Genomic DNA, 13,738 nt, shown 5'->3' on the forward strand with positions numbered 1-13,738 from the left:
TGCCGATACTTGGTTGCTCCACTATGAACGCTCTTGTGATCGGAATGGCTGCCTCACGGATGACGCGAAGATAGACAATCTTCACAACGTCCTCACGGGTTCCGCTAAGAAGTGGTACGACTCCCGGATCGTGGCGAAGAAGGATCCGAAGTGGGCGTCTTGGCGGGAAAGTCTTCTCCTCGCGTTTGGAGAAAACTTGACGCAGAAATGGAGCGAAGCCATAGAGTACACCTTCCGCACTGGATCGCTTCCAGAATATTTCTTTGAGAAGGTTATGCTTCTGCGCTGTGCTGAACCGACCTTACCGGACGAGTCCGTCGTATTAGCGGAGCGAGCCATACGGGACATCAAGCAGTTTCTTCACCTATATCCAGACTTTCCGCATGGGTGGCGTTCGTGCCTCGAGGCTGCCACACATCATCACAACCGATCTCACAACAAAGGGATTGGTTGCTCCCTCACTTCGCATTGCATGGGGAGTCACCCCTCCTGGCCGCTGACTCGGAACTCGGGATAGCCGACGACCTCCACCTACGGGAGATGCGGAGCACTCACGAGCAGCAGAGTCACTATAGAAGGTCGATGAAGAAACACTTCGATAGACGACACAACACACGTCTTCCGGACATTCAGGTTGGGGACCTCGTCACTGTGCGGACGGGACTACCTGGCGCCACACAAGCCTTAGTAGGTCCCGTGAAAGTACTCCAGACAGCACACAAGCAGGGCGTCCTGAAAACGATCGCGTATAATCACCCCAGTGGCCACTACCGTCTAGCCACCATCGGCAACGTTTTCGAATACCATCCCAGGAGGCATGGTCAAAACACCCCCGGGCCTATGTAGTGCCCTACATGGAGGAGAACGACGGCGGAGGCGCGTGAGAATAAATCGTTCTCCAGTTTTGGGGATGCTCTCGAACCGACTGGTTTGGTCTCTTACATTAGTCAGCCACGGTCAACTTTTACAGCCCGCTACGCTGGGCCGGTCTGGGTAGCATATAAATTATATGGCTCGGGCCGGGCCTGGGCCTAAGAATACGGCCCGTGCAGTGCTCTAACCGGGATAACCTCCCTGCCTCGGCGTGGAATCCAATCATCTTAGCCAACTAAGCCACGAGAGCTGGTGAAACCGGGAGAGAACGTCTGCAACTTGGTATAGAAGTTGCTCACATACGTGGTCGCATCCGAGTCACGTGAAACACGGTTGGCCTCCAGCTGAGATTCTGGACTAGTTTCAAGAACCCGTACAGGTTCGCAAAACCTGCCACTGTGGCATCGCTCATCATCATAGTTGACTGACTGTTGGCGACTTTTAAACTAAAGACCAGGGACAATGAACAAACCCACAGTCAGTCATATACCATTAACGGCCCCGTACTTTTCGTAATTGTCCGTCATCATAATGGTTTCGCCTCGTAATGCTACGAATTTTTATTGGTAGTTTTATTCGTAACTGATAAATTGCGCTGTGTTACGTTACCCCAAAGGGGTGTCTTCGCGCTGCGTTTACTCTCGCCATAAGAAATATGTCTTCTGTCTCGTACAACGAGCTTCCGTCCTAAGCTACACCCAGCACCACAGTGCGCGAGATGACGGAAAAATTCCTCGCTCCAATGGCGCGAAAGGCGTTGACCCGTGAGAAGCGAAATAACCTAGACGGTGCCCGCTAACGCTTGTAATTAGAACACTTCAAAGAGACGAACGCAAAATGCAGTTTCGCTCTTTTCATTCATAAGCTATTTGGGCCAATTTGCATTGCAAAGCGACCACCCAACCAAGCGAAGTCGTCGGGGTCTTACGCCTACCTTAGGAGGCTCCCTCCCAAATCATCTCCATTTCGCTCTGCATCAGCATATTTTCGCCTTGAAATCTGGTTTCTATCTACATTCCCGCTCGATGAACGCAATTCCTGAGAGGTGTTCGACAAAATTATGCTCGCTACTCCTTCATTGGCTCTTCTAAAGTGATGTTTTTATGCGAACATCGGTGCGAGAACTGAAAATGGGGTTAAAGAAAAGGTGGTGGGTACGCAAAGGATACGGCGAACAAATAGGGCAAAGAAAGAGAGTGGTGAAAAACAAGCAGATGCGAAGATGACTTGATGATATTCCGAGGAAACGTGGTTCTACAAATGAGAAACAGTCGTGGTTGCGTACTTTCATTGGTTTGAAAATCTGTTAACACACATGGCTCCTAGCCAGGGAAGAGTAACAGGCGTATGTTCGTTTCTGAAACGTTTCCGTTTTCCGTTTCATGGGGATTACATCTTTCTTTTTTAGCTTTTTTTCAGAGCCCGCTTTGGCCTTACTTCGAAACCATGGAGCTACACCGTATGAAAAAAATTTGCCTTCATTGAGATCCGCATATCTCCCGGGATTACAAAAAAAGAAAAAGAAATAGAAAAGAGTGAATGTAAATGTGAATGCTTTTCTACATGTCTTTATCTTATGGAGTGTTCTGCTGAAATTCTGAGTCCAGCAACTCTAGATGGGAGCAACCAGACCTCCTTCCCAGTATGCATCACAGGTGGACGCTGTCAGTAGTAAGTAATGCACATAAGGATGCAATATAATAATATACATATAGTGTCCCATTTTATCGTCGCGATAAGTATCTAGTTAATTGTGTGAATAGTTCAATAAATTTCCTAAAACAACAAATAACAGACCCCATGTGACCGTTAAATACACACACACAAAAAAAAAAGGACACCGTTTGTTTCGCGTTATCGTGCTATGTCGTGGAAACTTTTATCTAGATATTTCTTCGCATGTGTTTGAATAATGAATTATGTTGACTGCGACGAGTGAGCGACGGATGCGTCCTGAAGATCCCACAATGCTCTTTCCGTTCTTCAGCGTTCTGTAGGACACGGCAGTATTAGAGAGAATAGATTCAAAGAAAGAAACGAAAGAAAAAAGCGAAACGAAAAATCACTCGTTTTGTCACATAATATTACCGGCTATCGCCCGAAATTCAATACTAGCCGATCATCTTAGCTTCTGCCGCTGTTTCCGGTAAGGGATGAACATGGCACGAATTAAGCAACTCAAGGCAAAGGTGCTGACTCCCGGAATCGAACCTGGGTCTTCGAATTTCCGGTCAGATATGCTACCGCTATATATGCCGTATGAGTACCCTTTATAGTTACGAACTCGAATTTCAGAAATGGAGCACTGTTGTTGTTGTTAAGTGTTTAGAGATGTCAGCCAATATTTGGCTTGCTACTCTTCAAAGAGAGAGAGAGAGAGAAAAGTTCACCCGGACCAAAAGGAAACAAGAAAAAAAATATTCACACACACTCACACACAAAAAAATCACAGACACAGGGAAACGAAGATGCGCGGAAGCATACATGTCACAGGTCACGCAGGTTAGCGGCCTTGAGAAATTGTACTGATATTTCCTTTACCAATACCATTACCGATCCCGTGTTCATATGATCTAGGCTTATTTGAGCTCTCATCATATGGCACGAATTTGCCTCTGGTGTGCATACTTCACCCTGTCAAATACGCGTCACTGATACACTATTCTTAGACAGCCTAGCGGCTCACCGACGTGGGACTCTTGTCGCTCTCGGAAAAGAAACCCACACACTGAAAGACAAAAGCGTTCTCGAAGCTGCGAGCGCTCGTGACTGTCGTCGGCTTTCCTTTCCCCGCACCTTCGTCTTCCGGTTTGCTTGTGTCGTTCGTTTCGTTAAAGCGGAATGCATTCTAAAAACGGGGAGACAGAGGCGTGTTTGTACACTCAGTCCGCCGAGGGCGTCTGTAAAGCGTGCTTTCACTGCAGTATTACAGTGTACGTAGGAGAAACAACCAAGCAAAGTCTTTTCCCGGCTCTCTTAGCGAGCAGACACAATGGTATTGCACTATTGAAATGGGGTGTGATGATAGCGTAGCGAGCCCTTAGAACTTCATGACATACGCAGCACGAAGCCTGAGGCTGTGTACAGTACATCACTTACGTCAATCATCACAAATCCATTCCCCGCGTTGCCAGTTTTAGACACGTCCGAAGCGTAGGTTATCGCAGCACCACATTGGTGAGAAGACGTTCCTGTAGCGGTATCCCGTCCCCCATCGAACGAAAAAGTGCTTCACCATGCCAATCGCGCAGAGAAAAGTTCCTAACGTGCGAAAGATAAGCTTAGATAAGCTTAGATAGGATAAGATAAGATTTCTTCCTTTCCGCATCGGCTTTGTCCTTCGTGACCAAGTCGCGAAGGAGATATCCGTAAAATATTTCAGCGTTCGAATACCCTATTTTTCATTTCCTTCGCTTTCCTACGCGTTATCATATGGGCCTGTTGCTCTGGGCCAGGTGGCGCGAGTGAGCATCAACATCAGCGCCCCAAATCATGCAACACTCCCCAGTTTAGCAGACGACGCGGCACTTTCAAGTACACGGTTTCGAATTGTTCGCGCTTTTCAAGAAGCACCGCTTTTTCTGTTGATTTCCTACAGGTTTTGTAGCTTCCTTGGCACCATACCGTTTGACACACCATGCAAAACCCGCTGATGGAACTCCTTACTGTTGGGATCCGCGGCCGTTTGGGCCCGAAATGGCGCTGTGCAAACTTCACTGCAACAGCCCTATAGCGCGTTTTCTACACGCAAAAAAAGAAGAAAAGAAAAAGGAGAAAAAGAAAGGAAGGAGGATGGGGCGTCCGGAATTCTTTACCAACACCAGGTTTCCCAAGAAATAGACTCTTCTTAAACAGGATTCACAACTCGCCAGACGTCATTTGCTATGTTTGCTGTGAATGCTTCTCGCACGACTCGCGCATGCGCATAGGCCATCAGGTAACAGGTCATTTAAGGCGCCCTTACTTGTCTCGATATGCGTTGCACACATGCAGATAATCACGTATCGCTTACTCAGTTTATCATTTATCACTTTCTAAGTGTATCAGTTTTTTTTCGTTTTATCATCTATCATTTCTCAACATGTGCACTTATGAAAGAACTGATATGTTCTGAGGCTGGAACAACATAGAAGGGACAAATACATACAAATCCGGCAATCCAGAAGATGTGGGTTCGGGTCCTACAGCTGGCTAACCTTTTCAGTGACTTTCATCTTTCATGTACACATATGTACTGATGCGCTTGTTAAAATGCAGTCGAGGATCGTTTAAGCCGCAACAACTACTAAAGGAAGATGGACGAAGGGAAAAATTCTAGGGAAGGCAACTCTTTGTGGATATATTGAATGAAATGCAAGTTTAATGACAAAATCTTGTCATTAAAACTACATGCTCCCAATGGTTCGAATTTTATTCTAACTGCCTCCTTCGTGGACTTGGCGGCGTTTTATTGATGTAGTATTTACTTTCTGTTAGTAATATGCTTGCTGTTACTATTTATACTATTATTATTTATACTCTTAGTTACAAGGGGGACCATTACAGGAGGATTACAACACTGCTAATTTCCTTGACACCCAATAGTGACAACATATTTAAAACGCACAGTCACGTAACCATCAATTAACAATAGTAAAATAAGATGTGCACACAACTGAAACTGTTAAAGAGGTCCAGTTGACAACGACAACACAACACACACAGTAGCTATAAAAATATATTAGGCTAGTAGCGAGGCCTAAAGAGCATTTATTGTCCACTAGCAAGTATATTCCAATGAATTTAAACCTTAATTGAAAGCAGAAGCATTGTCTGTGGACACAGCAGGTTCGCTCGGCGGATTATCACCACATGGCATCATACGGCCTCACCACCTAAGGAAAGGTAGGTCGAGACGACAAAGGTGGTGGGTATCTCCTCTTGCTTGTGAATTAAGGTACATATGTATAGTACATAAGAAAGAAAAGTTTCAGTTTAGCCCATCTACGTCTGTGTACCTAGGCTTCCCTGTTCTAAGGCTTTTAACATGTCATATATACAGAATCAGCTTGCTTGAAGGGGAACATTATGAAACGAGCTGCTAACGAGGCTACTTTGTATCTCGTCTGATCGAGGTATCCAGACTGACAGGGAGAGTCTTACTTTTTTTGTACAGGATGTTCGTGCTTTTCGTGAGGACTATTTGGGAAGCCGACAAATTCCCCACTCCGCCCTAGAAAATTTCGTCAACTGCACCCAGCTACGACTACGAGTGATGTGCCTTGTTTTAGACGCAAACGTCGAGTCCGTCACGTGATGAGACTTCGGACAGACGAATCAATTTATAGGGAACACAGAAAAGAAAAAAGAAAACACAACGCTCAGCTTCCATTTTCGCGTCGCACTATAACTCTGCAGTGACCATTTCTACTTATGACATTAACGTACATAGCTGCTGATGTAGTTAAACGGAAGAGGATATACTAATATGTTCGACAGCCATGAATTCTGCGATAATTTTTTTCGTCCCCCAATTTTTTTCTCCCTCGCTATTTAACGATGATAATAATAATAACAATAATAACAAAGTTAGTTTTGACTAGGTGACATTACAACCGCTAGGTCTCGCGAATGGTAACAGTTACAAGCAATAAACACCAACAGGAGTAGCAACACACTGACATCTGGCGGAACTGGCAACATGTAAAAAGAGAAAAGGCTAGAGCAGAACTAATAGCATTGAAAAATTAGTGATGTGGAGCAAATATGTCTATATCATGGTTCTCACAAAGACTGTTCCTACATGTTAAGGATAACAGAGAAAGCGCGCGTCTGACGGAATGACCAAAATGACCATCAAACCTGTCTTTACTTCCGAGACCATTTCCTCGCGTTAAATTTGCCCGATCTTTGTTCCTGAAGACGGCAACAGGGCCGCCGTCACAGAGGGAGAACATCTTGTCATGGTGGTTAACTTCTATAACTGAGAAGAAAAAAAAAAAGAAAAAGAGTAAACTTTAGTGAGGACAACGGCCCTGAATGTTACTAATGCAACAATAACGTCGCCAACTTGATCAAGAATGTATCGCCATTTATTGTAATTAAAAAATGAAGCCTTTCCCTATTTTATACAAAATTCTGCACATAGCTAGCTCTGGCACTGTGTCCGTGAAGAACGCGTAACTGGACCGAAAGTCGCAAAATACGCAACCCATCCTTTTTTATTTTTTGAATAGCAAGCCGACCCCTGTCTGGCTGACCTTTCCTTTCGTCCTTAGTATATCTTCATATCGCCCCCCACCCCCACACCACAACACCCCCTAGAATACTAACTCGGACGACTAGCAGAGCTGGGGTATCGATATCCGCGAACAATCTGGTGGTACAGACACGCAATAATCATCCCTCAAGGATGGAGATGCAAGACGTCCACTGAACGTCGCCGCTGCAATCAAGTATTTCGCACTCTCTGCGGATATACCAAAATGCGTTTGCATACCCGAGCCTCTAGCGCGCCGTATAATAGTGAGTTTTAGTATAACGTACGCAGACGCTTTTGCGTACGTTATACTAAAACTCACTATTCTCGCGCGCTTAACGTTTCGTCACTTTAAGTCAATAGTGTGTTTACTAGGGCGCTAAAAAGGGTTTAAAATCGGGCTGTATGGGTCTTCCTAACTAAACGCGATAAAACACCGTGCCGTGGAGAGAAAAAAAAGGACTGGACGGGACAAAGCACTGACTGACAAGCAGTTGTCAGTCAGTCTTTCTCTTTTCACAGTCAGTCTTGTTCTTTTTCAGTCAGTGGTTTGTCTCGTCCAGTCCTTTTTTCTCTTCACGACATGGGGGGGGGGGGGGCATGTTTAATGGTGAAAAATACAAATAAAACAGGAGGGGTGAGGGTTCACGACACGGGGTTTTATCGCTTTTAGGTATATTTGCTTTACGACATGCTCCACGTGCCGCACGGTAAGACTGCAGGTAATTTCGGCCACCTGGTGTTCCTTAATGTGCGCTTGAAATATTCCAAATCGCTTGGAGCGGACCAATACACTTTGCAGTAGATTTGCATGCCCACAGTCGCAGTATAAGACCATTTCTGCATCTCTAAAGGTATTGTGCCGACCAAAATAGCCCGACAGAAGGCGTAATGGAGGCAGACCGTAGATTGTGGTAGTAGATTGCTGTGATATCAGCGGCGGGATAAGACGGCGATCAATCCGCAAATTGACGTTCCACCCACCAGCATTGTTGTGCAGACGCTTGCGTTTCTCTGCTTGTTACAAGCCTTGTAGTCTCAAATGGAGGACATGTTGTTGAGGGGGGGGGTGGAGGAGGAAATATTTGTTTGCTTACGGGAAATTGGAGCACGGTGACATCATCATGAGCGTGCCGCTCTACCTTGTGTAGAACCGTCTGAGTGACGCAAAAAGGAGATACAACGAGAGGCAGTAAACGAAACAAATACAGCAGATATGTATAAGACCTGACTGATTGGAGAAGCGTCTCAGTGCTGGGAGCTGCAACGAGGTTCTAAACTTGCCTTGTAGCCATTTGAATCAGCAGTCTTTCAGTATCGCATGGGTCGGACTCTAGCAGCATCATAGCACTGCTGATGCCGTTGTGTGATGAGTAGAGTGAGGATTATCACGCAAATGCATTTCTTTTTCTTTTTTGCTCTCGATGTGGTTTCGTGTCTTGACGATGAAAAACAAAACAACGTAAAAACTTTGGTGTCGGTTTGGGACCGATCAGAAGGGTTCTATGGTGCAAATGCGAGTAAATGCATGTTCTGCGCGTTGTGGCGTATTTTGCTTTAGAGTTTTTTTTTTTCACTTCGTGTTAGCGCCGCGACTCAACTGTGGCTATGAGCGGCGAACAGATGTGGACAGATGCGAAGAGGGCAGCAGGAAGGAGTGGGTGACACGGCGTTTAGTATGCGTACTGGGCCGACTTCAGGGGGAACTGTGCACGCATTCGCCTAAAAGGTCTTTGGAAAACCCAGGAAAAAACCTGAGACAGCACAGCCGGTGGTAGGATTCGAACGCACCACCTCCCAGTCTTCAGCACGACCTTGGCTTCCACCAACGAGCGAGACGCCTTAACCCGCTCGGCCATGCCACTGGTACGACTTACATGGAAGTACATGAATAGTGCATATCTTACCATATTTTCAGGTGCGAGAACTTACCTCTTTTCATGGATGATTTTGCTGGTTTCGGGACGGCGTTGGGCCGTCTTTCGCACGCATCCTGGTCGGAATAAAATATTTTCCATGTTTCGATGGGGTTAGCTGCGGTGTTCAGCCAGTGCTCTGACTGCTCCATCCTCCACTGCGTGCATGGCCGACGTGCCGTACTTCACCTTCGTCAACTGCAGACTCTCAACTGAGGTTTAATCAAAGAACACAGCATCTTAAACGCTAACATCAAGGTCACTGACTATCACCTAAAATGTACGGAGAGGACAAAGGTTTATGCAGCTTGGACAAGGTGTTGAGTGCTATGTCCCAGCCGGCAGCATAAACCTTTGTCCGTTCCGTACATTTTTAGGTGATAGTCAGTGACCTTGATGTTAGCGTTTAAGATGTTGCGTTCTTCGATTAAACCTCAGTTGAGAGTCTGCAGTTGTCCTGTCTACTTCTACATTTGTCCTTGTTTTCTTGCTGCTACTCGCCATCATGTCCTCCAGCTGGCCTGCATTTGAGCTACTGTATCAATCACGAACGCAAAGCCTTCAGCTTCATGATTTATATCTGTGGCGCAAATATTCCTTGTGGTGTGCTGCAGAGCGAAAGCGGCTTTAATTTACCGTGTGATCCCTAATAAAATACTCACTTTTTAAAATAAATAGATAGTTATACACTGCTTCCGTACCAAGAACAATGAAAAACCACAGGGCTGGGTGCTATAGGTCCTCTTCTCTTCCTGATTTATATGAATGACCTTCCTAACAATCTTACCTCCACAGTGCGACTGTTCGCCGATGACTGCATTATTTATCGCAACATTTCTTCAACTTATGATCAGCTTACTTTGCAGCGTGACCTATCGTAAATTCATTCGTGGTCTGTCACCTGGAAAATGCCACTTAACCTTAACAAGTGTAGTTCTACGTCTTTCCTGCGTCGCGATTCTAAGCACATTCCCACCTTCCACTACTAACTCAGCAATATACTATTCTCACTAAGCTTGAGACATACAAATATATCGGGGTGCATCTCTCGGATGACCTAACGTGGAATAAACATATCGAGCCCATCATAAGTATAACGCTAACCGTTCTCTCGGATATATCAGACGTAACCTTAAAATGGCCCCACAGCACGTAAAAATGTAACTGTACACATCCCTAGTCCGTCCAAAATTAGAATATGCCTTAGCCTTGTGGGATCCACATCAACTTCACTTGTCCGCTAGTATCGAGGCTGTTCAAAACAGAGCCGCCCGGTTTATAGTTCGTTGATTTCTCACGTTCGTCGTCAGTCACCGCAATTAAACAAGAACTTGAGCTTCCTGACCTCGATAAATGGCGTTTGCTTGCGAGGATATCACTCTTTCATAGTTTATTCATAATGTTCCCCCTGGTATTTCTCCTATAACTCGAGCTACTGTAATTTTGCCACGGTTTGATCACCAATTTAAGGTACAACGCTTCGACCGCCGGAAGAATGATGTTTTCTATATCATTCTTTTGCAGGACGTCTATCGATTGGAACGGTCTTCCCTCAGAATTAGCTTGCATAACTGATCATCCACCGTTCCGTAATCGCATATTTGACTTCATAAGCATCCATTAAGTTCCATGTCTATATTGTTCGCATATTGATGTGTATTTGGAAATATTCTTTATTTTCTATATATTGTTTTCATATTGATGTTTTCTTAGAGCTTTCATTTGGCTGCGCAATTTCATGCCCTTTTCTTGTTTTCAAATCTGGTATTTGGTGTTATTTATGTTAAATGTGTGCGTGTATGTGTATACCAATTGTTTATGTTATTCCACTCCCCGATGTAATGTCCCTGGACCTTTGGGGTATCTTGAATAAATAAATAAATAAATATATTGAGGGTTTTTACTGCATATTTCGAATATTTGCAGTGTATAATTGCATGCATATTTCGGGTAGTTTTTAGTGCATCCGCGCTTTATTGATTAGTGTCATTGTGCGACGAACTCAATAAATTTTCCTACTACAACTCATGAGTCCCACGAAAGACAGGGGTCGTATGTCCCGCTTCACGTAGACGGCCTGAAGCTTCGAATCTTCTGAGGAATGCTTTGGTAACTGCATGATTATAAGCGGGGTGTCTTCGGCAGTGCTGCGTGTGGGGCATACCGTTGAGGCTGAGGGTTCGTACTTGTCCACTACACACCCAGGCGGTGATGCGAGTCCCGCAAACTTGAAAGCTGTTGAACATGAGAGTGAACATGAGTGAGAAAAATGTAAGAGTGAAAGGGGGATGAGTGAGAGGGAGTGGTTGATTTGTCCTTCAGTTGACGCGCCCTTGGAAGTCGCCAGGGAGGTGTGTTAGCTTAGCTCAATTGGTAGAGCCCTGGACCGGTAATCCAAAAGATGTGGGTTCGAGTCCTGCAGCTGGCTAACCTCTTCAGTGACTTCCATCTTTCACTGAAAGCTGTGTTTATCTCACAAACGGCTAATATGAAATGAAAATAATGAATTTGCAACACCGATTCTACCCGATTCTACCCGTATATCGTGGAAGAAACATCAAATGTCCCTAATAGTTTCGAGCCGTGGTCATAGAAATTACAACATACTTGAAAGTAACGCTGTTTCGCTTCTTTTTCGCTTAGAAAAAAGTTAAGTACATATTTGCACATGGGTTGCATACAAAACTACCTCATATGACAACATGCATGCCGTTTATGTGCATCTTTTCTTTGGCTGTAATTTCAAAGATCCATCTGATAGATCCATCCATTACAGATCCATCCGCCCTCTTCGGCGGCAGCTGGAAGAAAGGAAGAGAACGTTCCGCCTGTTGTGAAATTTGTCAAGTCATGGAAACATCACGCAAAGGAATAGGCGGGCACAAAACACAAGAGCGACCAAGTACGAAATCCGTAAGTGAAAAAAGTGTAATAACGGGGCCATCGACCGACATGAAACCTCGTCGCGTAATAAGAGCTGGTTTTTACCTGTGACCAGACATGACGACGTTGTCAAATGACCTTTTTCTGTCTCTTACATATCGTTATATGGTGCATAGTGCTCTGTTGCAAATGTATATTACCTCCCTCGCTAAATGGCGCTGCGGCCTTTTTGCTCTGCGTAAATGCGTCCTCGAAGATTAATGTCGTCTCATTTACACTGAGGATTATTTCGCGGGTGAAAATGAGTAAACAACGTTCTTCGCGCAGGGAACAAACTTATTTCGGTGTTGTTTACCACGCATGAATCACGAGGAAGTGGGCGCTTGACGTCGGGCACCATTTTGGAAAGTTTGTATGGGCACCGAACGACAAATTTAAAGTGCGACTGGGCCACGAGATCACCACGAAAGTCGTGGTATATCTGTAACCTTTCGCTTGTCAGGAACATGTGTACGAAATATCTCCCTCCAAAACTGCTTTTTCAAGTTTAAAAGTCTTGTTTAGACGTATTTCTTATGCTGCGGGCGCGCTGGTTTGTGACGCTAGAGGTCACTAAAAACTGTTAGATATACAGGGTGGTTCACCGAGTGTGATAAAAAATTCTAACTGGCGACGTACTCGCCGGAGGATTGAGAAACTTTCGGCAGTTACCTTCTGGGAACTTTTGCTGCCATTTAGGAAGGCTTTGGACAATTTTTAATTGAGGGAAATTTATTTTTTCAATTTAACTTCGAAAATTGCCAAGCGAACCTCGCTTCTTTTTCTCTTTTTACAGAAATATGAAGTCCTCCACGGAAAACCACAGACCCAACAAAAAACTATGCACAGTATCGCAACAGATATAGTCTTAACAATGTAGTAAAAATTCGGCTTTAGCCCCGCCTGCTTGATTGTCGTAAAAAAGACCGCACGGAAGTTGCGGGGAGAGGAGGAAGTGTTCCCGCCTCTTGTTTTACCTTTCTTTCCTCCACTTTAACCTTGGTGCTGGTGACAACCGACTTATCACAAAGGAAACAAAACAACCGTCTCATCACAAAGAAGGCAAAACAACTTAAGCTGTCGGGAAGCGCCGGGGAATCGCTGTACATCACACAGTTAGATTCGTGCTGCTCCACTCGTTCTTCCCGTGGGGTGAGCGGTCTCAAAAACTCGAGGTCGTGTCGCTAATAGCCTTCAAATCCTCCGTTTTGGGCATCACGGAGCCGGAAAACGCCTATCGTCTTCGAACCGGTAGCAGACGCTCCGGTCTGAGCGGAGTTACTCACCTCGGTCATGCGATCCCAGGTCCAATGAGGAGCGTCCCTATCAGTCACGTCATATAGTGACATGCGTGACGGCGCTCATCACGTGTCTATCGTGAAGGCGAAGGAGGTTGCTTCGCGCACGGGAGGTTCCGGGGGCTATTACAGGCGTCCCAATTTCGTTACAGTTGTACTAATTGTGGGAAAACTCTTTTCGGGTGCCTAACATTCCCTAGCGAACAAAAACAGAAACAAAGTTGTGTGCCTCTAAACTGCTCCTTTAAGAATTGCGGAACAGCTCAGTGTGCGTCGCACGAAATGCATTGTTAAGCTTATCTCTCCTTAGTGTGAGGCAATAAATGTGACAACCGTGTTTTCGCTGCACAACCATGCGTGCATTGTCAATTTTCCTCCGAATTTCGGATATTAACTGAGCTGTAAATCATAAACCCCGAAAAACATCCTCTGGTAACGCGCAGAAATAAACTCTGAAAAGCCTGAACCCTATAATTAGAACTCACCGAGAC

The sequence above is a fragment of the Ornithodoros turicata genome, chromosome 3 (assembly GCF_037126465.1).
Source record: "Ornithodoros turicata isolate Travis chromosome 3, ASM3712646v1, whole genome shotgun sequence".
In the NCBI taxonomy this organism is placed as follows: Eukaryota; Metazoa; Arthropoda; class Arachnida; order Ixodida; family Argasidae; genus Ornithodoros; species Ornithodoros turicata.